The 25668-nt window shown below is 46.2% G+C and overlaps 1 protein-coding gene across 3 annotated transcripts in view; it reads left to right on the top strand.

Moving 5' to 3' along the window:
• FKBP6 (FKBP prolyl isomerase 6) overlaps positions 1–25668 on the top strand; it is a 234131-nt gene that overhangs the window by 192567 nt on the left and 15896 nt on the right. The gene's annotated exons all lie outside the window — the stretch shown is intronic.

The raw sequence follows: 25668 nt of genomic DNA, 5'->3' as shown, positions 1-25668 counted from the left end.
GGTTGTTCTCGAAGACTGGGAGTGAATACCATTGATCTAGTCTGTCCAGTAAGATGGTTAGGATTGTAGCTCCAGCTCTGTGCAGGTTGCCCTCTATCTTCGTAGTAGCACAAAGGCTTTGCAGGGAGACTCCCTGTTGCTACTTTTCGTTTTTTATGGCATTTAAACCACTGAGTACTCCTAACTCCCTGGGCTATAAATTTAGCCCTTGAAAATCAAAAGATCAGAGAGAAATTATTAGGAAATAATCCACAAACATCAAAACACAATCCTACCCGGTATTCGATGTGGGATCCAGACTGTACAGTTACTGAAAACGAATCAAAAACACAACAAAGTGGAGAAAAAGACCTCGGTCAAAAAGGTGTACTGATATTTGCAGCAAAACACTGTCCAAACTGGGCTCTCAATCATCAGTCAAGAAAAAAACTCCACTGCATGTTAACCCCTGGATTCTAAATAAGTCAAGTAAATTTACGCGTGCAAATCAGTGCGCATTGACAATTTGCAAGCACAAATTAATTGATTAATGAGCCAATAATTGGCTGCTAACAGCCAATTTTGTTAATTGGGATATACACGCTCATTGTATTCTGTAATAATGAGTTCAGAAATCCTATAGCGTGCAAATACAAAGGGGCATGGCCAGGAGCATTCCTAGAATTTACGCACATTTTTACAGAGTAGATCTGATCAGTACCTAACTTAAGGAGCTGGCATTTACATGTGCTTTCAGCAGGCATAATTGCCAGCACCTTAAGTTAGGCACTGTTTATGTGCTTAGCCACTATTCTCCGAGGACAAGCAGGCTGCTTGTTCTCACTGATGGGTCGGCATCCACGGCGGCCTGGAAACGGCAATTTTTCTCAGAAAAAATAGGCAAAGCTTTGCCAGAGCCTTCTGGAACGCGGGGTGCACGCACCGCGCATGCACGGCCATCTTCCCTTGCTGCACGCGTGAGTCCCCACTCAGTTTTTTCTTTTCCGCAGTTGGAGAGTGGCTGCTTGTCGGTCTCTCTCCGTTCGGCCTGAAGAAAGAGCCTTCCATTTTTGCTAGAGGTTTTTCCTCTTTGTGATCTTTCTCCTTTTCTTTTTCTCCCTTGTGTTAAAAAGAACAAAAACAAAGTTTTACCTTGGTCCCCTTAAGTTTACTTTCGCTTCCGTTGCGGCCCTCTTTTTTTGTGTCATTGTCGGCACAATCGCAAATTTTGATCTCGCTGCCGCTATTTTTCCGTCCATGTCATCGAGGACTCCCAGCGGCTTCAAGAAGTGTACTCGGTGCAACTGGACGATCTCAGGTACCAACCCCCACACGTGGTGTCTTCAGTGCCTTGGGCCCGACCATCGCCCAGACGCATGTAAGTTGTGTCTTAGCTTAAAAAAGCGGGCACAGGCGTCAAGACAAGCTCAGTGGGACCGACTTTTTGGAGCTTCGTCTGGTTCTTCGGCGTCGACGTTGACATCGGTACCAAGGTCGGCGGCGTCTATATCGGCACTGGAGATGGCATCGACTTCTGGAGCACAGGTAATGGCTGTCCAGAGACCACACGCTGGGAGCAGTGAGCCATCAAGTGGGTCTCCACCTGCCTCGGAGACTCCTGCTGCGCAGGCCCCACGGGACCGACCACTCTCGGACCCGACCCCGAGGAGGCGTGTGGATTCCACGTCCTCATCGGTATCGAGTATCGATGACGTGCTTCGAGCGAAGGCGAAGAAGCATCGTCATCAGTCTCCTTCTAAGCACGGTACCGGGAGCTCCGGGGTGTCGAAGGATTCGGCACCCGTGAAGCGCCGACGCCGGGAGGATCACTCACCCTCCATTCAGGAGGTGTCGGTCTTCGGGCAGCCCGGTACCGCCTCCTCGACCTCAACAGATTTTGGACCCGATTCCTGTACCGACCCCGCAGCCTTGCTCGACAGTGACTCTGGACAAGCGCATCCGAGCCATTCTTCCAGGTGTGCTGGAGGGGTTGCTGCATCAGCCTGTTCCGGTGCCGGGGGTGCATGCGCCCTCGGTACCGTCGATGGAAGCAGCAGCTGGCTCGAGGCCTGTGGTGAGGTCCCCGATGCCGGTGCCGCCTGTGGCATTGGCGTCGGCTGCCACCCAGGTCGACTCCTCGTCGACATCGCTGGAGGGAGCTTTATCGCTGCTGGAATGGGAGTCAACTTCTCGGCAACGCCATCGAGGACATGGTTCCTCGGCGTCGAGATGGGCCAGGTTTCGGACTGCAGTTAGAGAACTCATGTCCGATACCGAGGAGGATGCCTCGTGGGATGAAGGAGAAGATCTCAAGTATTTCTCGTCCGAGGAGTCTTGTGGTCTTCCTTCTGAACCCACTCCTTCGCCAGAAAGAAAGCTTTCTCCTCCGGACAGTCTTTCTTTCTCTTCATTTGTCCAGGAAATATCTGTGGCTATTCCCTTCCCTCTGGTATCTGAGGATGAGTCCAGGACTGAGATGCTCGAGGTCCTTGACTATTCTTCGCCACCTAAGGAATCATCTGCTGTTCCTTTGCACAATGTCCTGAAAGAGACACTTCTAAGGAACTGGATGAAACCATTAAGTAATCCCATCATTCCCAAAAGAGCTGAGTCCCAATATCGGATTCACGGAGAACCTGAGTTGATGAAGTCGCAGTTACCTTACGACTCTATGGTTGTGGATTCCGCTCTCAAGAGAGCCAGGAGTTCTAGAGATTTTGCCTCGGCGCCCCCGGGATGGGAATCTAGAACCCTGGACTCTTTTGGTTGTCCTCTATGCTCGTGTCCAAGATTCAGTCAAACCAGCTCTACATGAGCATCACATGCAGAACAATGTGAAGCAACTGGCGGACTTGGTGGACAAGCTCCTTCCGGGGCAGGCCAAGCCTTTTCAGGAGGTGGTCAGGCAGCTGAAGGCGTGTCGTAAATTCCTGTCCAGGGGTGCTTATGACTGTTTTGATGTTGCATCCAGAATCACTGCTCAAGGTATAGTGATGCGCAGACTCTCATGGCTGCATGCCTCTGACCTGGACAATCAAGTCCAGCAGCGGATTGCAGATGTCCCTTGTCGGGGGGATAATATTTTTGGTTAGAAAGTCGAGCAGGTGGCCGATCAGCTCCACCAGCGGGAAACCGCTATGGACAATCTCTCCCGCCGGGCGCCTTCAGCTTCTACCTCATCAGGTAGATGATTTTTCTGGGGAAGGAGGATTGCTCCCTATGCCTACAATAAGTGTAGGTACAATACTCTTTCCCGACAGCCTTCTCAGGCTCAGCCCCAGTGCGCTCATTCTCGTCAACAGCGTGCGCCCAAACAGGCCCCTGCAGCTCCCTAGCAAAAGCAAGGGATGAACTTTGACTGGCTCCAGATGAGCATAGCCGCTATGAAAGTGTCTGTGCCGGATGATCTGCCGGTCGGGGGGGAGGTTAAAATATTTTCACCAAAGGTGGCCTCTCATAACCTCTGACCGGTGGGTTCTCCAAGTAGTCCGGCTCGGATACTCCCTCAATTTGATCTCCAGACCTCCAAATTGCCCATCGGGAGCTTAGTCCTTCAGCTTCCAGCACAGGCAGGTACTTGCAGAGGAACTCTCCGCCCTTCTCAGCACCAATGCGGTTGAGCCCGTTCCACCGGGGCAAGAAGGGCTGGGATTCTATTCCAGGTACTTCCTTGTGGAAAAGAAAACAGGGGGGATGCGTCCCATCCTAGACCTAAGGGCCCTGAACAAATTCCTGGTCCGAGAAACGTTCAGGATGGTTTCTCTGGGCACCCTTCTTCCCATGATTGAAGAAAACAATTGGCTATGCTCTCTGGACTTAAAGGATGCTTATACTCGCATCCCGATACTTCCAGCTCACAGAAGGTATCTTCGATTCTGTCTGGGAGCGCAGCTCTTCCAGTATTGTGTTCTGCCCTTTGGTCTTGCGTCTACGCCCAGGGTATTTACAAAATGCCTGGCAGTAGTTGCAGCGTCGCTACGCAGACTGGGAGTGCATGTGTTCTCTTATCTCAACGGTTGGCTGGTGAAGAACACCTCAGAGGCAGGAGCTCTACAGTCCATGCAGATGACTATTCAACTGTTGGAGCTACTCGGGTTTGTTATAAATTACCCCAAGTCCCATCTTCTCCCTGTTCAAAGACTGGAATTTATTGGAGCTCTGCTGGATTTACAGACGGCTTGCGCCTATCTCCCCGAGACGAGAGCAGACAATCTTCTGTCTCTAGTTTCCATGGCCAAAGCGTCTCAGTGGATCACAGCTTGGCAGATGTTGAGACTTCTAGGCCATATGGCCTCCACAGTTCATGTGTGACGCCTATGGCCCGTCTTCATATGAGATCTACTCAATGGACCCTAGCTTCCCAGAGGTATCAGGCTGCTGGGAATCTAGAGGATGTAATCCAGCTGTCCACCGAATTTCGCAATTCCCTTCAGTGGTGGACAATTCGATCCAATTTGACCTTGGGACATCCCTTTCAAATTCCTCAGCCTCAAAAAGTACTGTCAACGAATGCATCCCTCCTGGGGTGGGGAGCTCATGTAGATGGGCTTCACACTCAAGGAGTTTGGTCCCTTCAGGAAAAAGGTCTTCAGATCAATCTCCTGGAGTTGCGAGCGGTCTGGAACGCTCTAAAGGGTTTCAGAGATCGGCTGTCCAATCAAATTATTCAAATTCAGACGGACAATCAGGTTGTCATGTACTACATCAATAAGCAGGGGGGTACCGGATCTCGCCCCCTGTGTTGGGAAGCCGTCCAGATGTGGCTTTGGGCTCGCTGTCATGGCATGCTTCTCCAAGCCACGTATCTGGCAGGCGTAAACAACAGTCTGGCCGACAGGTTGAGCAGGATTATGCAACCTCACAAGTGGTTGCTCAACTCGGGCGTGGTTCGCAAGATCTTCCAAGCGTGGGGCACCCCCTTGGTGGATCTTTTTGCCACTCAGATCATTCACAAGGTCCCTCAGTTCTGTTCCAGGCTTCGGGCCCACGACAGACTAGCGTCAGATGCCTTTCTCCTGCATTGGGGGAAGGACCTTCTGTATGCATATCCTCCCATACCTCTGGTGGGGAAGACTTTGCTGAAACTCAAGCAAGACTGCGGAACCATGATTCTGATTGCTCCCTTTTGGCCGCGTCAGACTTGGTTCCCTCTTCTTCTGGAGTTGTCCTTCGAAGAACTGTGGGGATTGGAGTGTTTTCCAACCCTCATTACTCAGAACGAGGGGGCGCTTCTGCATCCCAACCTCCAGTCTCTGGCTCTCATGGCCTGGATGTTGAGAGCGTAGACTTCGCCTCCATGGGTCTTTCTGAGGGTGTCTCCCGAGTCTTGCTTGCTTCCAGGAAAGACTCCACGAAGAGGTGTTACTCTTTTAAATGGAGGAGGTTTGCCGTCTGGTGTGACAGCAAGGCCCTAGATCCTCGCTCTGGTCCTATACAGACCCTGCTTGTGAATACCTTCTATACTTGTCAGAGTCTGGTCTCAAGACCAGCTCCATAAGAGTTCATCTTAGTGCGATTAGTGCCTTTCATTATCATGTAGAGGGTAAGCCTATCTCTGGACAGCCTTTAGTTGTTTGCTTTATGAGAGGTTTGCTTTTGTCAAAGCCCCCTGTCAAACCTCCTACGGTGTCATGGGATCTCAACGTCGGTCTCACCCAGCTGATGAAACCTCCTTTTGAGCCACTGAATTCCTGGAAGGTGATTTTCTTCGTGGCTGTTACTTCAGCTTATAGAGTCAGTGAGCTTCAAGCCTTGGTAGTGCAAGCACCTTATCTCAAGTTTCATCACAACAGAGTTGTCCTCCGCACGCACCCTAAGTTCTTGCCGAAGGTGGTGTCGGAGTTCCATCTGAACCAGTCAATTGTCTTGCCAACATTTTTTCCCCGTCCTCATATCCGCCCTACTGAACGTCAGTTGCACACCTTGGACTGCAAGAGAGCATTGGCCTTTTATATGGAGCGGACAAGCCCCTTCATACAGTCCGCCCAAATGTTTGTTTCTTTTGATCCCAACAGAAGGGGAGTTGCTGTTGGGAAACGCACCGTTTCCAATTGGCTACATCTGTTAAAAGACAATAGCACTCACCAAGTAGCCACCCTTTTCCGAATCTCCCCTCCGCAAATTTTTGCCCAAGCGGATTGTTTGCCAGGATATGAGTCGTGGTAGCTTCCAGGAAAATGTGACATAACATCAAGGATCCTCACGTTTGGATTGCAGACCACCTGGACATTCAGGGAGCATCCCATGTTGCGGTTGCGGTACTGGATTTCTTGATCCAGTGGTGGAGTTAATGCAACATGGGTGCAGTCAATGGCCCCCAGGACTTTAGGCGTGCCAGAGATCTTGAAAAAGTCCTGTTTAATCTTCCTCTTCCCCTGCAGGGTATCAAACATGCTAGCGAACACGTCTTGTCAGGGTCCGCAGAACCTCAAAAAAGGGGAGCAAGATTAGACTATAGAACTATTTACATGGGCCTCCAAAGTCACCCATCTCCAGTTACCACTGCCAGACAGAAGTTCAAATGTAGAGCAAAAAGGGGGGGGGGGGTCATAATGTATGCGATCTATTTCTGTGTCTCTTTCTTTCTTTCACTATCTAAACCCTATATTCTCTGTTGTCCAACCAAAACCTCAACTCATATTAGACATATGGCCAAGGAGGTCAACAGTCCAAAAAATAAAAATAAGTGCATAGCACAACAATGGGAATAAGAAAAAGGGGAGATAGAATGGGGGTGGGGGCTGGCACTATGGAGTGGTAGGGCTAGAAGAGGAGGGGAAAGAGAATATGGGATGGGGGGACAGATAAGATAACTACTACCTGGGCTAGATGTCTTGAAACTGTAGACTGGTCCATACCACTGTTACTCCCTATCACGTGCTGGAATGTCCCTGTGGCATGGAACTGCAGGACAATCGGCAGTTTCACCAGGCCAGGTACTGCATAAGATCTCGAAGTGGGTGGGTCAACATCAATTCGTATCTCATATAGATCATATATAGCTGTTTGGGTCAGGCGGTAATCATCCACGACTTTCCTGTCCGACATATCTTCCAAGGCCACCTGAGGACGGAACACACAGGGGTGGGACCGGGCAGGGGGTGAGTGCGCAGGTCGCCCCGGCTCCCATGGCTTGTCAGCTTTACTGTCTTCTATAAAGTCCATTTGCGCCAGGTAGAATCCACCATCCATTTCCCGGTTGCAGCAAGACACGTCTAAGACAAATGCACAAGTAGCATGCTCAGGTTTGTACATGCATGCTTGCTGCATGGCACTTTTTTATGATGCGAAACCTTCCCAGTCTTCTTTGGCGCAACCTCTATTGCCATGTCATATGCATGCACCCACACAGCCGATGCAAGAAAACAGGAGACGGGATGACATCAAAAAGATGAAGCCAATTAAGTTAGTCTATGTTTTCCCTTCCCCATGCAGCTGTCATCTAGCACACTCAAAACAGCAAGCAAAACCTATGAGCTGCTACATCTTCATTGTCGTACTTCGTTAGTAGCATTTTTATTTAATCTCACCTATATTTTCAAACATGCTGGCTTGTGTAGCATATGGATGTACACAGAGGAAGTATTGGTTTCATCAGTTAGAGTACTCATTTGTTCTACACTTTAAATCATAGGTCACGGAGGGCTGGAGATGTTTTCGCCTAGCCAAGGGCCACTGAAACAGACATCATGTTACGAGAATCAGATATTTAAGAAATAGATGTACTATTTATAAGTAGAATTTGAAAAAAACATTATTTAGGTTGAAACATCTTTTTTTCCTGTACCTACATCAAAAGAAAAAGATAGCATATGGGAACTTGTTCCTTTTTGTTTTGTGGAATGCAGTGGTATATTATAGAAATGCACTTGCTTTTCTTTGTTACTTCTGTTTAACAGATATGTATTGAATAATGAGGTCGGGGCTTCCTTCATACAAAATGTTTGTCCAGAGGCAGTCTGCATTGTCATTGAAAACCGTACCACCCCTCATAATTTTAGCCACTGAAATTGTAACCAGTTTCCTCTCTACTTCAACAATGGCTTACATTTGGATCACACAAAGAACACACATTCTGAACGTTTTAAACAAGAATTTTACTTTAAAAAAACAAGCTGGGGAAATATATACACGGTAGGAATATATACAGGGGGTGGGTGGTTTTAAAGGATATTTGGGGTGGGAGTGTGGATTGGAGGGTCGGGGTTCACTATGGGGGGGGGGGGGGGGTAGGGAGCAAGGGGCTTGGAGATGGGAACCCTGGGGAGGAGAGAAGGTCATGGGTGTGGCACAGCTGGGCCTGTATGGGAGAAGAGATACTCGAGCACCTGGGACAGGTTCTCGAGTGTTTCCCCTCCCACATGCATCAGCTGTGCTGCCTCCATCAACTCCTCTCCGCTAAGATCTGGGTGGGGGAGAGGTATGGGGGAGGATGCATGGTCTACAAGGGTGGGGGTGGAAGCAATAAGAGATGTGGATCTGTGGACAAGGGTGGGTGTGGAATGGATGGAGGAGGTGCTATGGTCGACTAGAGTGGAGGGGGGGGGGGTGAGAGGTGATATCCTCCCCTGGTCCACACCACCTGCAAGTAAGAAGAAGACCTGTCAGACAGCTTCTGCACAGACCGCCTCAGACATGCACACACCAATGTAGGCAGTACCTGTACAACTCACCATGGACAAGTATGTCCTTAAAGCGTGCCAGGATCGGGGTTACTTCTTCAGAGGTGCCCCTGACAAGGCTGTGCATGGGAGGGAGAGTGGTTCCAGGTGGGGGCAGGATGGACAGTCTGAGGGGGAGCATGGGTTGGAGAGGAGGTGCCCAGAGGGATGTTGGGAGGTGAGGTGGGTGGGGAGGGGGAAGCAAGAGTGCGTGGCTCTAGGGGTGAGGTAGGGGGGCTTATCTCAGGGTGGGGTGAGGGTTGTGCGGGGCCAGACTTGGGTGCAGGCAGGTGGTTTTTCGGGGTTTCTTGGGGAAAAGGGGGGTCGAGATGGAGGAGAAAGTAAGATCAGGGATGCAGACCAGGGGCAGGACCTGAATGGGAGGGAGGAGCAACACCTGCCAGGGACCCTTCCTCATCATCAGCATCAATAATCCTCCTCCTCCTCCTCTTCTAAAGATACTTCTGTAGAAAGACAAGAGGGAAACTGTCACAACCCCTTAGCATTCAGGTCACTAGTAGTAGTTAACCCCATGGCCAACCAATGAGTACCCGGGCTGTTGTCGAGGTACGTGTGAACCTCCTGGAGCCATGCTCTATTATTTTTTCAGAGCGCGCTGGCACACTTCTTCAGTTCCTCCTCCCCTACTGGGAGAAGAGGCGCTTTTTCATTGGTGATGATGAGCTGTGCCAGTCACAGCACATCCATGTTGGAGAAGTTCGACTTCTGACCGCGGGACCCTACTGCGAAGCTATCCCTTCTCCAACACATGTGCACGCACGAACAAATAACACATCGATGACAGCACTTATGCACGCACTTTATGAACGTTCTATGTTATGTTGGCAGCAGATGACAGCTCAAAAGCTACCAACAGCTTCTGACCACCCGTAAAATGTATCACATTAAAGGTGTGTGGTCCTTTGTGTGCATTGCCTGTAAACGTCTGTGCATCATGCATTGCGATCATTTGAATGAGAAACAGCTAATTGGCATACATTTGCATTGCATTTTCATTGTGTGCTTGCGAGTGTGGTAAACTGGTTGCTGGAACCCTTTGCGCATTTATAGATTATTGTGATCGCTAAATCGTCTGGAACGGTTGAAAATGATCGTTGCCAGCCCAGTAAGTTTTGTGCATCGGGGCCTGAATTTGAGCTCCTGGGCCAATCGGAGCCCAGAACAACATTTGTAAAAAGTAACTGGCCACATCAGTGTGGGTTATTTTCTCTTTGCGTTAAACTAAAGAAGGAATATTTCTCTATAACATAAAACATGCTGGCCAAACTAGAGAAATACACTTCAAGAAATAATACATTTTACAGGCTTACAAACCCACTGTTTTGTCACACTCCCATTCTTGGTTATCCTGTCTGAGTCTCTCGTATTTCATGGCATGTCTCAGGGCTCTTGTTGTCTCCTCTTGCTCTTATGATGACATTTCAATTTTCATGTCTGAATTGGGCGTTCTTTGCCACCAGGTCAGTCAGTAGTCATTCTGTTTAGACCCCATTGGTCTCCTTCTTTTATTCTCAACAAAGGGTGATTCTTCAGTTTGCTTCTGGATTTTCCTGGTTGTCACAGATGTAGACAGGGAAAAGCACAGTGGTTTTTCAACAGTGTTTTTTTTTTTTTTAGCTCATGATAGCTTTCTAATTATATTCTCTTCTCTGGATATTCAACTTCTCCAGGACTTCTATTGTAGTTACAATATTCCCTTCATAGATGTGCTTTTGACTTGGGCTGTTGCCTTCAAGGACCCATTCAAGAAAGTCACAAGTTGTTTGTTTTTTGCTTTACACATCCCTAGTCTATCAGTGCTATTTTCTGTTATTCCTGCTTATCGTGGGACTTGCTTCCTTCTCTTCCATATCCTTTGTCTTTCCAGAGTCCTCCTGATTGGTCTTGGTTCTTTCTACTGGGTTCTGATCGAAGGGATCTCTATGGCTATTCCAGTTTATTGCTTCTTTTTTTTTTTTTTTTCAATCTTTTAGTCCCACCATATGTTGAGGACAGTGCTTTGCTACATCCCATTGGTATGGACTGGTCTGATAGGATACTATGGAAGGGAAAGTTATGTCTTACCTGATAGTTTTGTTTCCTTTAATCTTGTCAGACCAGTCCACAATCCCTCCCTGGTTGATATGATTACAAGCTATATTTTTCAGAAATCACTGATTCTGCTTTTAAGTTTTCCTAACCTATTGTATGTCACATGTATCTTGACAGTGAAATATCTACATGCTGCAATGGCTGGCAAGGTTATGACCTGATTTAGACATTTGATCTCAAAGTTTCAATATTGGCCATCAAGCAGATTTTGAGTACCATTGCTTGGCTGTTTGAAATACTGAATATTCTATGCTGCACAAGTACCCTTAAGGGGTGAATCACTTGAACTACTTTTATTCTTTGTCTCCATCTGCTGGTAGATGGACACAACCCATTGGTCTGGACTTGTGTGATAGGACTAAAGGAAAGAAAGTTATCAGATAAGACATAACTTTTCCTTCTGTTTAAAAAGAAAGCGTTAAAATCATTTGTTTATTTAGGCTTACTATATCACGTTATATGGGGAGCATGTCAAAATTGTTTATAACATATAAAATACATTTTAAAAGACTGAAAAGAACTCTATAATATCAATAAGAAAGAATACACTCACTCAAAACACATATTCCATTTCATTTGTTTCTGTGTTTGGACCTTGGAATAGTGACTCCAGGCCTACCTGTAACATAGCATTCTTCAGATAAAAATAAACAAATAAATGATGGCTTAAAAAAAATACAAGACTCCTTTTAGTTCTAGCTTTCAAACGCAGTCTAAAACAGGTGTGTTTTTAAAGCTGAAATGATTACTCATAGCTGGCTATGAAGTTTTAATAAGAGAAAATTCCTATTCAGAAAAGCACAATTAAGGTGGTACGTCTCATTCACTAGATACTTTGTAGACATTACATCATCACTGTACTGGACAATCCATGGGATCATAATCTGAAAAGAATTCTTGAGAATTTAAGTTATGATTACTTGGAACATTCCCATTCCAACAGATAAAAAACTGGATGCAAAAATAAAGGCATAAGTAGTGGAGGAGAAACAAGAAATGTAGTGATAAAGAGGTGTTAGACCCAAGTGATTATTCTGTGAGTCATGGTGGATGCGGACCTTGGCGTGCTGCAGTCTGCTTCTTAGTGTTCCAGCAACCACTTTGGAGTCTCACGGATCTGAATCATTCTTAGGCTTTGCTCCAGCTTCAGATACTGCAGCAGTTTCTGCTTCATGGTCCCTTTTGTCTACTGCTTCCGCTGGTTTTCCCCTTTTCCCCAGAAAAAACAGTGTCTCATACTCACCTCCCAACATAACACAAAAAGCTACAACACCATAATCACACCATACTGCTCTCTTCCAGTCTCACAAAACTTGAAAATTCTGGGAGTCACCATTGATCGAAACCTCACTCTTGACACCCACGTGAAAAACACAACGAAAAAGATGTTCTACACCATGTGGAAACTTAAAAGAGTAAAACCTTTCTTACCGAGATACATCTTCCGCACCCTGGTACAGTCAATGGTAATAAGTCAACTGGACTACTGCAATGCACTATACGCTGGATGCAAAGAACAGATAATAAAAAAACTCCAAACTGCCCAGAATACGGCCGCCAGACTCATATTTGTCAAAACTAAATATGAAAGTGCAAAAACACTAAGAGAGAAGCTTCACTGGCTCCCACTTAAGGAACGCATTGCGTTCAAGATCTGCACAATTGTACACAAAATCATTCATGCAGATGCCCCGATCTACATGCTAAACCTTGTGGACCTACCTCCCAGAAACGCCACAAGATCATCCCGCAAATTTCTCAACCTACACTACCCTAGCTGCAAAGGTCTCAAGTACAAGCAGATGCACGCCACCACCTTCTCTTACATGAGCACGCAGATATGGAATGCATTGCCCACAGACCTGAAAGCAACCAACGAAATAACCATCTTTCGAAAGTCTCTAAAAACATTCTTCTTCAACAAGGCCTACAATGAGAACATATAACCTCACTAAGTCATCTCACCAGTCCAATCAATCATGAAAACCCACCTCTATAACTAACCTAATCACTCTCTTCCTTCTTCCCCCTTCCCTCCGGTACACTGTACCAACCATATCTGTTTCCCTGATATGATAACGTTAACAAATCTATGTAAGCCACATTGAGCCTGCAAATAGGTGGGGGAATGTGGGATGCAAATGCAATAAATAATAATAATAATAATATTGCTCCTTCATCAAGCCTTTTTGCTGCAGCACTCTCAGGATTCAGGAGGGAGTGCTCAGGGGCCTTCAGCTACTATTTTCCTTTTGGAATCTGTGAAGAGAAGGCACTTGTAGTTGCCTGCGGAACTATTGTTAGTAATATGTAATTTATCTTTAAAATCAACCATGGTACCAGAAGATTGGAGGGTAGCCAATGTAATGCAGATTTTTAAAAAAGGTTCCAGGGAGATCCGATAAATTATGGATCGGTGATTCTGATGTTGGTGCTGGGCAAAATGGTAGAGACAATTATAAAGAATAAGATTACAGAGCATATTCAAAAGCCAACACGGATTTAGTAAAGGGAAATCTTGCCTCATCAATCTATTACATTTCTTTGAAGGGGTGAACAAACATGGATAAAAGTGAGCCAGTCAATATTGTGTATCTGGATTTTCAAAAGGAGTTTGACAAAGTACCTCATGGATAAATGTAACATCAGGGCACGCTAGGGAGGTAAAATTCCTTGACGAAATCAAGGACTGCTTTATGGAGCAGCTGGTACAGGAGCCGACGAGAGAAGGAAAAATTGTAGTGGAGCGCATGATCTGGTGGTAATAGTGCTGGGGACGCTTGATTACAGTGATCATAATATGATCGAATTTGATATAAGCTTTGAAGTAAGTATACATAGGAATCAAATACATTAGCATTTAACTTTAAAAAGGAGACTATGATAAAATGAGAACGGTGAGAGGCGCGGCTGCAAGGGTCAAAAATTTACATCAGGTATGGATGCTGTTCAAATACACCATCCTGGAAGCCTAGGCAAAATATATTTTGTGTATTAAAAAAGGAGGATGGAAGACCAAACGAAAGCCAGCATGGTTAAAAAGTGTGGTGAAGGAAGCTATTAGAGCTAAAAGAAAATCCTTCAGAAAATGGAAGAAGGAACAGACTGAAAGTAATAAGAAACAGCATAAGGCATGTCAAGTCAAATGCAAAGCGCTGATAAGGAAGGCTAAGAGGGACTTCAAAAAAAAGATTGTGTTGGAGGCAAAAACACATAGTAAAAATTTTTTTTAGGTATATTAAAAGCAGGAAGCTGGCAAAAGAATCAGGTGGACAGCTAGATGACCGAGGAGTAAAAGGTGTGATCAGGGAAGACAAAGCCGTAGCGGAGAAATTAAATAAATTCTTTGCTTCGGTCTTCACCGAGGAAGATTTGGAAGAGATATACAGGTGCCAGAAATGGTGTTCGAAGCTGACAAGTCGGAGAAATTGAATGAATTCCCTATAAACCAGGAGGATGTAATGGGGCAGTTCTACAAACTGAAGAGTAGCAAATCTCCTGGACCGGATGGTGTTCGTCCCAGAGTACTGATAGAACTAAAAAATTAACTTCCAGAGCTATTGTTAGTAATATGTAATTTATCCTTAAAATCGGGCATGGTACCGGGAGATTGGAGGGTGGCCAATGTAACGCCGATTTTTAAAAAAGGTTCCATGAGAGATCCGGGAAATTATAGACTGATGAGTCTGACGTCAGTGCCGGGCAAAATGGTAGAGACTATTATTAAGAACAAAATTACAGAACATATTCAGAAGCATGGATTAATGAGAGAAAGCCAACATGGATTTAGTGAAGGGAAATCTTGCCTCACCAATCTACTACATTTCTTTGAAGGGGTGACCAAATATGTGGATGGATAAAGGTGAGCCGGTTGATATTGTCTATCTGGATTTTCAGAAAGTGTTTCTGCAAAGTAACTCATGAAAGACTCCAGAGGAAATTGGAGAGTCGTGGGATAGGAGGTAGTGTTCTATTATGGATTAAAAACTGGTTAAAAGATAGTAGGGTTAAATGGTCAATATTCTCAATGGAGAAGGGTAGTTAGTGGGGTTCCCCAAGGGTCTGTACTGGGACTGCTGCTTTTTAACATATTTATAAATGACCCAGAGATAGGAGTAACTAGTGAGGTAATTAAATTTGCTAATGACACAAAGTTATTCAAAGTCGTTAAATCACGGGAGGATTGTGAGAAATTACAAGAGGACCTTACGAGACTGGGAGACTGGGCGTCTAAATGGCAGATGACGTTTAATCTGAGCAAGTGCAAAGTGATGCATGTGGGAAAGAGGAACCTGAATTATAGCTACGTCATGCAAGGTTCCACATTAGGAGTCACAGACCAAGAAAGTGATCTAGGTGTCGTTGATGATGATACGTTGAAACCTTCTGCTCAGTGTGCTGCTGCGGCTAAGAAAGTAAATAGAATGTTAGGTATTATTAGGAAAGGAATGGAAGACAAAAATGAGGACGTTATAATGCCTTTGTATCGCTCCATGGTGTGACCGCACCTCGAATATTGTGTTCAATTCTGGTCGCCGCATCTCAAAAAAGATATAGTGGAATTAGAAAAGGTGCAGAGAAGGGTGTCGACAATGATAGAGGGAATGGGACGACTTATGAGGAAAGGATAAAGCGGCTAGGGCTCTTCAGCTTGGAGAAAAGGCGACTGAGGGGAGATATGATAGAGGTCTATAAAATAATGAGTGGAGTTGAACGGGTAGATGTGAAGCATCTGTTTATGCTAGGACTAGGGGGCATGCGATGATGCAACAAAGTAGTAAATTTTATGTTCAATGTTTTTTATTGAAGCCATTACAACCTTACAATGCCAACAAATAGCTGACCATTAATCACAGCAAGTTTAAGTTATACATAATCAGGTCTATTTGACATTATATAATACCTTTACTTTCAACAATAAGGAAGCTTTAACTTTTCTAATTTTCTAACACCTTCCCTCCTATATCCCCCCCTCCCTCCTCCCCCCTCCCTCCCTTCCATTGGAACACAGTCTGGTCTTCAGACCCCACATCGTCTCAGGATCTTTCAGGTTATTAAGATCATACCGTACTCTCCCGTCAACCTTCCCAGTATGTTAAAAGTTTAGCAGGTAGCTTCTTGCTGCTGGTGTTAGGGTTTGCCAGAATGCTGACCATCGCTTCTCAAATGACTTATGTTTCTTATTGTCCATCTGTGAGATTTCTAGTCTCTCCATTCTCATGAGTCGTATCATCTGGGCTCTCCATTGCTGCATGGTGGGGGCCTTCCTGGACAGCCACTCCTGCAAAATCACTTTTTTAGCCACAATAGTTGTTCGATTGATGTATTCTTTAAACCCTTTGGACGCCCTCTTAGTTAGTCTATAATGTCCAAATAATAGCTGGCAGTCCTGTATCCAGGTTATCCCCCACAGGGATGAATTTGTTTGTGAGAGTTGTCTCCAAAAGGTTTTGATGTATGGACAGGTCCAAAACATATGACCTAGTGTTGCGCCTACTTTGTTGCATTTTGGGCATTCCCCAGCCGGGGATAACCCCATGTGGAAAGCCCTTCTTGGTGATATATACAAGCGTAACGCAAATTTATATTGTAATTCCCAACACCAGGTGAAGTTAGTTTGTTTCTTCATTTTTAGTACATGTTCCTGAAAAATATGGGTTGGCACAACGGTGCCCAACTCCGATAACCACTCTTTTGCCAATCTCTCATAGGCCAACTCAGAGGATGTATCGCGTACTACTACTACTACTACTACTTAGCATTTCTATAGCGCTGCCAGGGTTACACAGCGCTGTACAAGTTTAAACATGGGGAAGGACAGTCCCTGCTCAAGAGAGCTTACAATCTAAAGGTAAAAACTATGTAGTCAGTGTAGGTATCAGGAATGGGAAGGTGGTTAGGCGCCAAAAGCAAGGGACAAGAGATGGGCCTTGAGTAAGGACTTGAAAATGGGCAGGGAGGGCGCATGGCGTATGGGCTCAGGAAGTCTGTTCCAGGCATAAGGTGATGCGAGGCAGAAGGGGCGGAGTCTGGAGTTAGCGGTGGTGGAGAAGGGTACATAAAGGAGTGATTTGTCCTGAGAGCGGAGGTTATGGGTGGGAACATACGGGGAGAGGAGGGTAGAGAGGTAATGGGGGGCTGCAGATTGAGTGCACTTGAAGGTCAATAGGAGAAGCTTGAACTGTATACGGTAGCGGATCGGGAGCCAGTATGTGCCTATGGTGAAAGGAAAGTGGGATTTTCTCCTCAAGACCCTTCACTGGCTCCCTATCCGTTTTCGCATCCTGTTCAAACTTCTTCTACTAACCTATAAATGTATTCACTCTGCTGCTCCCCAGTATCTCTCCACACTCGTCCTTCCCTACACCCCTTCCCTACGGCCCTTCCCGTGCACTCCGCTCCATGGATAAATCCTTCTTATCTGTTCCCTTCTCCACTACTGCCAACTCCAGACTTCGCGCCTTCTGTCTCGCTGCACCCTACGCCTGGAATAAACTTCCTGAGCCCCTACGTCTTGCCCCATCCTTGGCCACCTTTAAATCTAGACTGAAAGCCCACCTCTTTAACATTGCTTTTGACTCGTAACCACTTGTAACCACTCGCCTCCACCTACCCTCCTCTCTTCCTTCCCGTTCACATTAATTGATTTGATTTGCTTACTTTATTTATTTTTTGTCTATTAGATTGTAAGCTCTTTGAGCAGGGACTGTCTTCTATGTTTGTGCAGCGCTGCGTATGCCTTGTAGCGCTATAGAAATGCTAAATAGTAGTAGTAGTAGTAGTAGTAGTAGTAGAATATGCTGAGGAGATTTCCTCCTGTACGTCCTCGGTCAGATTTTGCCATGCTAAACTGTCCACATAATGCTTCATTTGGCTGTAATGAAAGAAATCTGACTCTGGCAGAGAATATCTGGTTTGTAATTCTGGAAATGACTTTAGCGTGCCTTCCTCCGTCAGGATCTGAGAGATGTATTTAATTCCTTTCTTCTGCCATCGTTTAAAATTTTTATATATCTCTCCTGGAGGAAAGGCCGGATTATCACAGATGGATATGAACGGCGTGGCTTTTGCTGAAAAAGTGTGTAGTTTGTAGACCCATCTCCAAACTTTCTGTGCTGTGGGTAATATTGACGTTTGTCTCAATTCATAGGGCATTGGTCTCTTTACCCTGTGTAACCAGCAACTGAAGTGTACTTTGCCGGTGAGTTCTAGTTCCAATGGCGTTACTGAAAAGTCTTGTGATGTTCGGAACCAGTCTGCAATATGTCGCATGCCGCTTGCGATTGTCATTTGTCGTAAGCTCAGGAGACCCAAGCCTCCATATTCCACTGGTATTTGCAATGTAGTTAAGGAGCATCTGGGTTTCTTTCCCCTCCAAAGAAATTTTTGGAGCTGTCTATTGAGCTGTTTTTCATCTTTGCCCTTTAGGTATAAGGGTAATACTTGGAAGACATAGAGCAAGCGTGGTGCTATCAGCATATTATATAAAGCCACCCGACCTAATAATGATAATGGATAGTTCTGCCAAGCGCATAGCCGGTCTTTTGTGTCCCTTAGTAGTCTCAGTACATTAACATCATAAAGTTGACTTAGATTCTGCGGTATATATACTCCCAAGTATTTTAGAGGTGACCCTGCTTCCAGCACATCCATCCCGCTCCTGTCTTCCTCGTGTTCCCCCCCATGTACTGTAAGTATCTTTGATTTCTGCATATTTAGTACAAATCCTGAGTATTCCCCATAATGCTCTATTTCTTTTATTAACTTGGGTAATGAAGTTCTGGTATTTTGAAGCAATATTAATAGATCATCTGCAAAGGCCAGAGTCTTGATCACAGTACCTCCCACCTGCACTCCCTGAATTTCCCCACATATATGTAACCTTCTCAGCAGGGGTTCTAGTGATAGGAGAAACAAAAGGGGGGAGAGCGGGCACCCCTGGCGGGTTCCTCTACCTATGGGGAACTTGGATGTCTTGATACCGTTAACTAATATGGTCGCAGTGGGATTTCTGTATAGCACATGCAACGCCTGAATGAACCAGCCTTCAAATCCCATTTCATGCAGCACCTCAAATAAATAGTTCCAGTGTAGTTTATCAAACGCTTTCTCAGCGTCTAGGCTTACTGCTAGGGACTGCCACTCATGATGTTGACAAGTAGCCATCCCCAGCAGCAGCCTTCGGACATTATGTACAGTCTGTCTATTTTTAACAAAGCCTACTTGTATTTCGCTGACTAACCGTGGTAGAATCTCAGAGAGGCGGTCGGCCATGATCTTAGATAGCAGTTTCAAATCTACGTTTAATAATGATATTGGTCTGTACGAATCAGGCACGCCTTTTTCTCTACCTGGTTTTTTCAATAAGATTATCAGCGCCTCATTCATAGATGTTGGGAGCTGTCCCCTATTTATCACTTGGTCATAATAGGAGATCAATGGGCCTATGAGTTTATCCTTTAATAGCTTGTAGTATTCGCCTGACAAGCCATCTGAGTCTGGGGCAGAGACCAATTTTAGCTTCTTAATGCCTTCCTGTAGTTCTTTTCCTAGTATAGGACCATTTAAGCTCTCTATCTCCTGTGGTGTTAGCCGAGTTAAGTTAGCTTGCTGCAGATGTTGAGTCAAAGCTGTTGTGACTCCTGCGTGTGGTGTCGCATATACCTGGGAGACGTGTTGTCTAAATATTTCCGCTATTTTTTCATTAGTGTGGTGAGGTTTCCCCATATGATCCTTTATCATAGTTATTGGCTTCTGTCCCCCCCCATGTCTTAACCATCCCTGCCAACATTGGTCCCACCCGATTGCCAAATCTATGGAATCTGTATTTATTATAAAGTAGCCCCTTAGTAGCCCTCTCATGCAGCATTGTGTTTAGGGCTACCTGAGCTGCATGGAGATCTTCTCTATTTGCTGTTGTCGGTGTTCTGATAACTTTCTTTTTTGCCGCTTTCAGCTTCCTTTCTAAATCTATGATTGCCCTAGAGATTTTTTTATTTCTTGCATGCACAAAAGCTATCACCTCCCCTCTCAGGACTACTTTTGCTGTTTCCCAAAATAGGGATGGGTCATCCTTATGTTGTTTATTGAATTGTTCAAACTCTTCCCATTTTGCCCTCAGGTATTTTGCAAATTCTAGGTTATGGTAAAGATAGGCCGGGAACCTCCATCCCCTCGATGGCTGTTGATAGTAACCCGGGGCTTCCAGGTCTAGCCAGACCATGGCATGGTCTGAAATATCTGCTGCTTCTATATTCACTGAGAGCACTCCTGGAAACAATGATCGTGCCACTAGAATATAATCTAATCGGGAGTAGGTCCCATGTGCTCTCGATAGGTGTGTGAAATCTTTTTGCCCCGGATGGAGTGTTCTCCAAGCATCTACTATGTCTAGGCTCTGAATAAAGATGGATAAAGCCTTAGCTCGGGGTCCTTCTCTATGTGCCTTGTTTGGTTCTGAACAGTCTTCTGAGGGTCGGGCCACTAAATTAAAATCTCCCAGGACCATTAGTTTCAAAGATCTATAGGGTCTACATAGTTGTACTAGATTATTATAAAAATTTTTATCGTATATGTTTGGCCCATAGAGCGCTAGTAGTAATAGTTCTCTACCTTGCAGCCATAAATGTAGGAGCACGTACCTGCCCTTAGAGTCAGTCTGTAATAGTTCAGTTTTAGCCGCTAAACCTTTTCTTATTAATACAGCTACCCCTCCTTTATGGCCCTCCGCCGGAGACGCGTGCACCTCCCCTACCCAGTGTCTCTTGAGCTTTTGGTGTTCTTCATTTGTTAGCCAGGTTTCTTGTATGCAAGCTATATCTGTTCGTTTTCTGCGAAGCGCTGTCAGTATCTTCGCACGTTTGACGGGGGATGTGATCCCTCCTACGTTCCAGGTATTAAATCTAACTGAGCTAACCGCCATTCATAGGGTGATTCGCTTTTGATCGTGGCCCTTCTATAATGTAGGCGTTGGGCGCCCAGCCTCGCCCCACCGCCCTTGTGGCATATGATGGTTTTATTTTCTGGTATTGTTGTTTGTTGTGTCTGAATGTGGATAATGGGGGGGGTGGGGTACAAACCTCCCCAAGGTTTGAATGTGGTGCCCTCCTTAGTCCCGACTGTGTTCTTCCCCCCCAACTTATTTCCCCATCCCTCCCCTCTCTTACCCCCCCCCCCCCCCCCCATGTAAACCCAAAACACCCCTCATATCTCCTGGAAGCTCTGGGAGATAAGCGATCACTGTGATGGTGTCGCCCCCAGCCCCACCTCGCTGACAACACTCACAGTTATAGACCCAGGTGCTGCGTTAACTTTGAATTCCAACCAATGTAAATCCAGTTAGTGAAAGTTCCAACAAAACGAAATCTTCTGCAGCTGCCGGCCTAGTGTTGCCTTGCTGCATTGTGGTTCCCATCATCCACCCTTTTTGTGCAACTCTTTTTGTGATTTGATTTGCAGTGCTATACAGTGGGGGAAATAAGTATTTGATCCCTTGCTGATTTTGTAAGTTTGCCCACTGACAAAGACATGAGCAGCCCATAATTGAAGGGTAGGTTATTGGTAACAGTGAGAGATAGCACATCACAAATTAAATCCGGAAAATCACATTGTGGAAAGTATATGAATTTATTTGCATTCTGCAGAGGGAAATAAGTATTTGATCCCTCTGGCAAACAAGACCTAATACTTGGTGGCAAAACCCTTGTTGGCAAGCACAGCGGTCAGACGTCTTGATGATGAGGTTTGCACACATGTCAGGAGGAATTTTGGTCCACTCCTCTTTGCAGATCATCTCTAAATCATTAAGAGTTCTGGGCTGTCGCTTGGCAACTCGCAGCTTCAGCTCCCTCCATAAGTTTTCAATGGGATTAAGGTCTGGTGACTGGCTAGGCCCACTCCATGACCCTAATGTGCTTCTTCCTGAGCCACTCCTTTGTTGCCTTGGCTGTATGTTTTGGGTCATTGTCGTGCTGGAAGACCCAGCCACGACCCATTTTTAAGGCCCTGGCGGAGGGAAGGAGGTTGTCACTCAGAATTGTACGCTACATGGCCCCATCCATTCTCCCATTGATGCGGTGAAGTAGTCCTGTGCCCTTAGCAGAGAAACACCCCCAAAACATAACATTTCCACCTCCATGCTTGACAGTGGGGACGGTGTTCTTTGGGTCATAGGCAGCATTTCTCTTCCTCCAAACACGGCGAGTTGAGTTCATGCCAAAGAGCTCAATTTTTGTCTCATCTGACCACAGCACCTTCTCCCAATCACTCTCGGCATCATCCAGGTGTTCACTGGCAAACTTCAGACGGGCCGTCACATGTGCCTTCCGGAGCAGGGGGACCTTGCGGGCACTGCAGGATTGCAATCCGTTATGTCGTAATGTGTTACCAATGGTTTTCGTGGTGACAGTGGTCCCAGCTGCCTTGAGATCATTGACAAGTTCCCCCCTTGTAGTTGTAGGCTGATTTCTAACCTTCCTCATGATCAAGGATACCCCACGAGGTGAGATTTTGCGTGGAGCCCCAGATCTTTGTCGATTGACAGTCATTTTGTACTTCTTCCATTTTCTTACTATGGCACCAACAGTTGTCTCCTTCTCGCCCAGCGTCTTACTGATGGTTTTGTAGCCCATTCCAGCCTTGTGCAGGTGTATGATCTTGTCCCTGACATCCTTAGACAGCTCCTTGCTCTTGGCCATTTTGTAGAGGTTAGAGTCTGACTGATTCACTGAGTCTGTGGACAGGTGTCTTTCATACAGGTGACCATTGCCGACAGCTGTCTGTCATGCAGGTAACGAGTTGATTTGGAGCATCTACCTGGTCTGTAGGGGCCAGATCTCTTACTGGTTGGTGGGGGATCAAATACTTATTTCCCTCTGCAGAATGCAAATAAATTCATATACTTTCCACAATGTGATTTTCCGGATTTAATTTGTGATGTGCTATCTCTCACTGTTACCAATAACCTACCCTTCAATTATGGGCTGCTCATGTCTTTGTCAGTGGGCAAACTTACAAAATCAGCAAGGGATCAAATACTTATTTCCCCCACTGTATAGTCCACTCTTATAGTGCAATTTATCACTTTTCTGTGGTGGATTCCTCCTTGATGAACATAGTGGTCTGGAAGCTTTCCGCTGTCTGGGGAGTGATAAACACATGCCAGCGGCCTTTGTGCTATATCTTAAGGGTTGCTGGATATAGCAACATGAATTGTACTTTTTTTGCATAGAGTATATTGCAAATTGGATGGAAGGCCCGTCGCCGCTGTTGGAGTGCCAGTGAATAGTCTTGAAAATTTTTTATAGGCTGGCCCTCATAGCTCATTTGGTCTTTCTTCTGTCGGGCTCCTCTCATTATCTCTGCTTTGTGGATAAAATTGTGGACCTTTGCTATTATCACTCTGGGTCGGGTCGCATTTTCCTGTTTGCGGCCTAGTCGATGTGCACGTTCCAGGCAGAGTTTCCCCACGCTATCTGTGAGTGCCAATTCTGTGGTAAGCCAGCGCTCTAATACTGTGCTGAGGGCTTGATCCGTAACCGATTCGGGGAACCGCACAATGCGTATGTTGGCTCGTCTCAAGCGGTTTTCCAGCTCGTCGATCAGTTCTCCTTGTTCCTTAACAATTTTTTCCAGGGCTCGCACCGAAGACTCCGTGACGCGTTCCCGCTCCTCTGCTTCTCCAACCCGATTTTCGAGGTCCTCTGTGCGCCGCCCCACATCGTCGAGTCTTTTTTCTATAGTCGCCATTTGTAGGGATAGTTGGGCAAACTGCGGTTCTGTGGCCCCTTTTACTGCCTTAGTAATTTGTTGCATTTGGAGATCGCTGAACACTGGGGCTTCGGCGCTCGGGCTCTGCGCCATCTTTGTTTCTAGCTGCCCGCAAGTCTTCACCGATTCTTTTTTCGCCGTTTTACCTGACATTCCCGCCTCCGCTCGGACCAAAAAGGACTCCATACACTCAGTGGCGTACCTAGGGTAGTTGACACCCAGGGCCGGTCATTTTTTAACACCCCCCTCCAAAATCCAGTACTAGGCATACCGAGAATACAAAACACTCAGGACCTATATATAGAGGAATTATACCATACCATAAGCAGTCATTTGTATGAGTCACACAAGGAAAAAGAAAGCATCTTAAACACTACAGTGAGCACTAGAACATCAATTCACCTATTGTAAAACGAAACCAGACAGATAGTACAGATCGTCAATCCTGCACAGTCAATGCCAACTGAAAGTCATGTCTTTTTCACAAACACAGATACACCCTAATCCACTATAGAACAAGTAATCATAAATTTTCTATTTAGACAAAAATTAAACTGAACCCCCAAGATGCCAGACTCTGCATACAATGCAACACCACAGAAACAGAAAATGTCCCCTAGTACTGTGCAAAATATAAAGACAGCAGATGTAAATTTGAAAAAAACTAACAAATACCAATCACCACTTTACAAATTAACAAATAGAAATAAAACAAATATAGAAAATAAAATACCATTTTATTGGACTAATACATTTAGCTGTCAGAGGCCAAAACCTTCTTCCTCAGGTCAATACAGTATAGTGTGTTAGTGTCCTAACCTGACCTGAGGAAGGGGGTTTTGTTCTCCGAAAGTTAGTCAAAATTTATTAAAATTAGTCCAATAAAAAGATTACCTTATTTACATGTTCTATTATAAACATTTATTAACACAGCTACAATACTACTTTATCCTAAAGCAAAAAAATATATATATATATATATATATATTTTATTTACAGTTTGTTGTCTCTGGTTTCTGCTTTCCTCATCTTCTTTTCACTGTCTTCCTTCCATCCAGCATCTGTCTTTGTTCTTTCTCTGCCATCCAGTGTCTGCCCTCTCTACTGTCCTCGCCATCCAATGTCTGCCCTCTCTCCCTGCCCTTTCCATTCACTGTCTGCCCTCTCTCTCCCCCTTCCATTCACTGTCTGCCCTCCCTCTCCCCCCCCCCCCCATCCATCCAGGGTCTGACCTCCCTCTCCCCCCCCATTCATCCATCCATCGTCTGTCCCCCCTCTCTGCCCCTTTTTTCAGCCCCCAGTTCCAGCCCTCTTATCCCACCTGCCCCTAGTTCTAGCCCCAGCCCACATCTCCCACTTGCCCCCCCCCCCTTTTCAGCCCCACTATCCCACCAGTCCGCAGTTTCAGCCCCAGCCCTTTTCTCTCACCAGTCCCGAGCTTCAGCCCCAGCCACTTCTCCCTGTCCCTTTTCAGCCCCCAGTCCCCCCCAGTTTCAGCCCCTGCCCCTTTTTAGCCCCCAGTTCCAGTACTAGCCCACTTATCCCACCTACCCTCCTTTTCAGCCCCCAGTTCCAGCCCCCTTCATCCACATGCCTTGCATTAAGGACCCCTTTTCAGCCCCAGACCCATTTTCCCACCAGCCCCAGGCATGGCTTCCATTTTCTTGCATGGGCCCTTCCCCACCCCCCTTCTCCCCACCCCGTCCCCTTCTCCCCTCTGAGATCCCCCTCCCCACCCCAGTCCCCTTCTCCCATCTGAGACTCCCCTCCCCATGTCCCCTTCTCCCATCTGAGACCCCCACCCCCTTCTCCCCCACCCCAGTCCCCTTCTCCCCTCTTCTCCCATCTGAGACCCCCTCCCCACGTCCCCTTCTCCCATCTAAGACCCCCACCCCCCTTCTCCCCACCCCAGTCCCCTTCTCCCCTCCCATCTGAGACCCCCACCCCCCTTTTCCCATCTGAGATCCCCCTCCCCACCCCAGTCCCCTTCTCCCCTCTTCTCCCATCTTGAGACCCCCCTCCCCACCCCAGTCCCCTTCTCCAATCTGAGGCCCCCTACCCAGTCCCCTTCTCCAATCTGAGGCCCCCTACCCAGTCCTCCTCTCCCATCTAAGCCCCCCCAACTTGACCCACCTACCACCTTCGTGGA

This window comes from Microcaecilia unicolor, chromosome 13 (genome assembly GCF_901765095.1).
Source record: "Microcaecilia unicolor chromosome 13, aMicUni1.1, whole genome shotgun sequence".
NCBI classification, from domain to species: Eukaryota; Metazoa; Chordata; class Amphibia; order Gymnophiona; family Siphonopidae; genus Microcaecilia; species Microcaecilia unicolor.
This window is presented reverse-complemented; position numbering and strand designations above follow the sequence as displayed.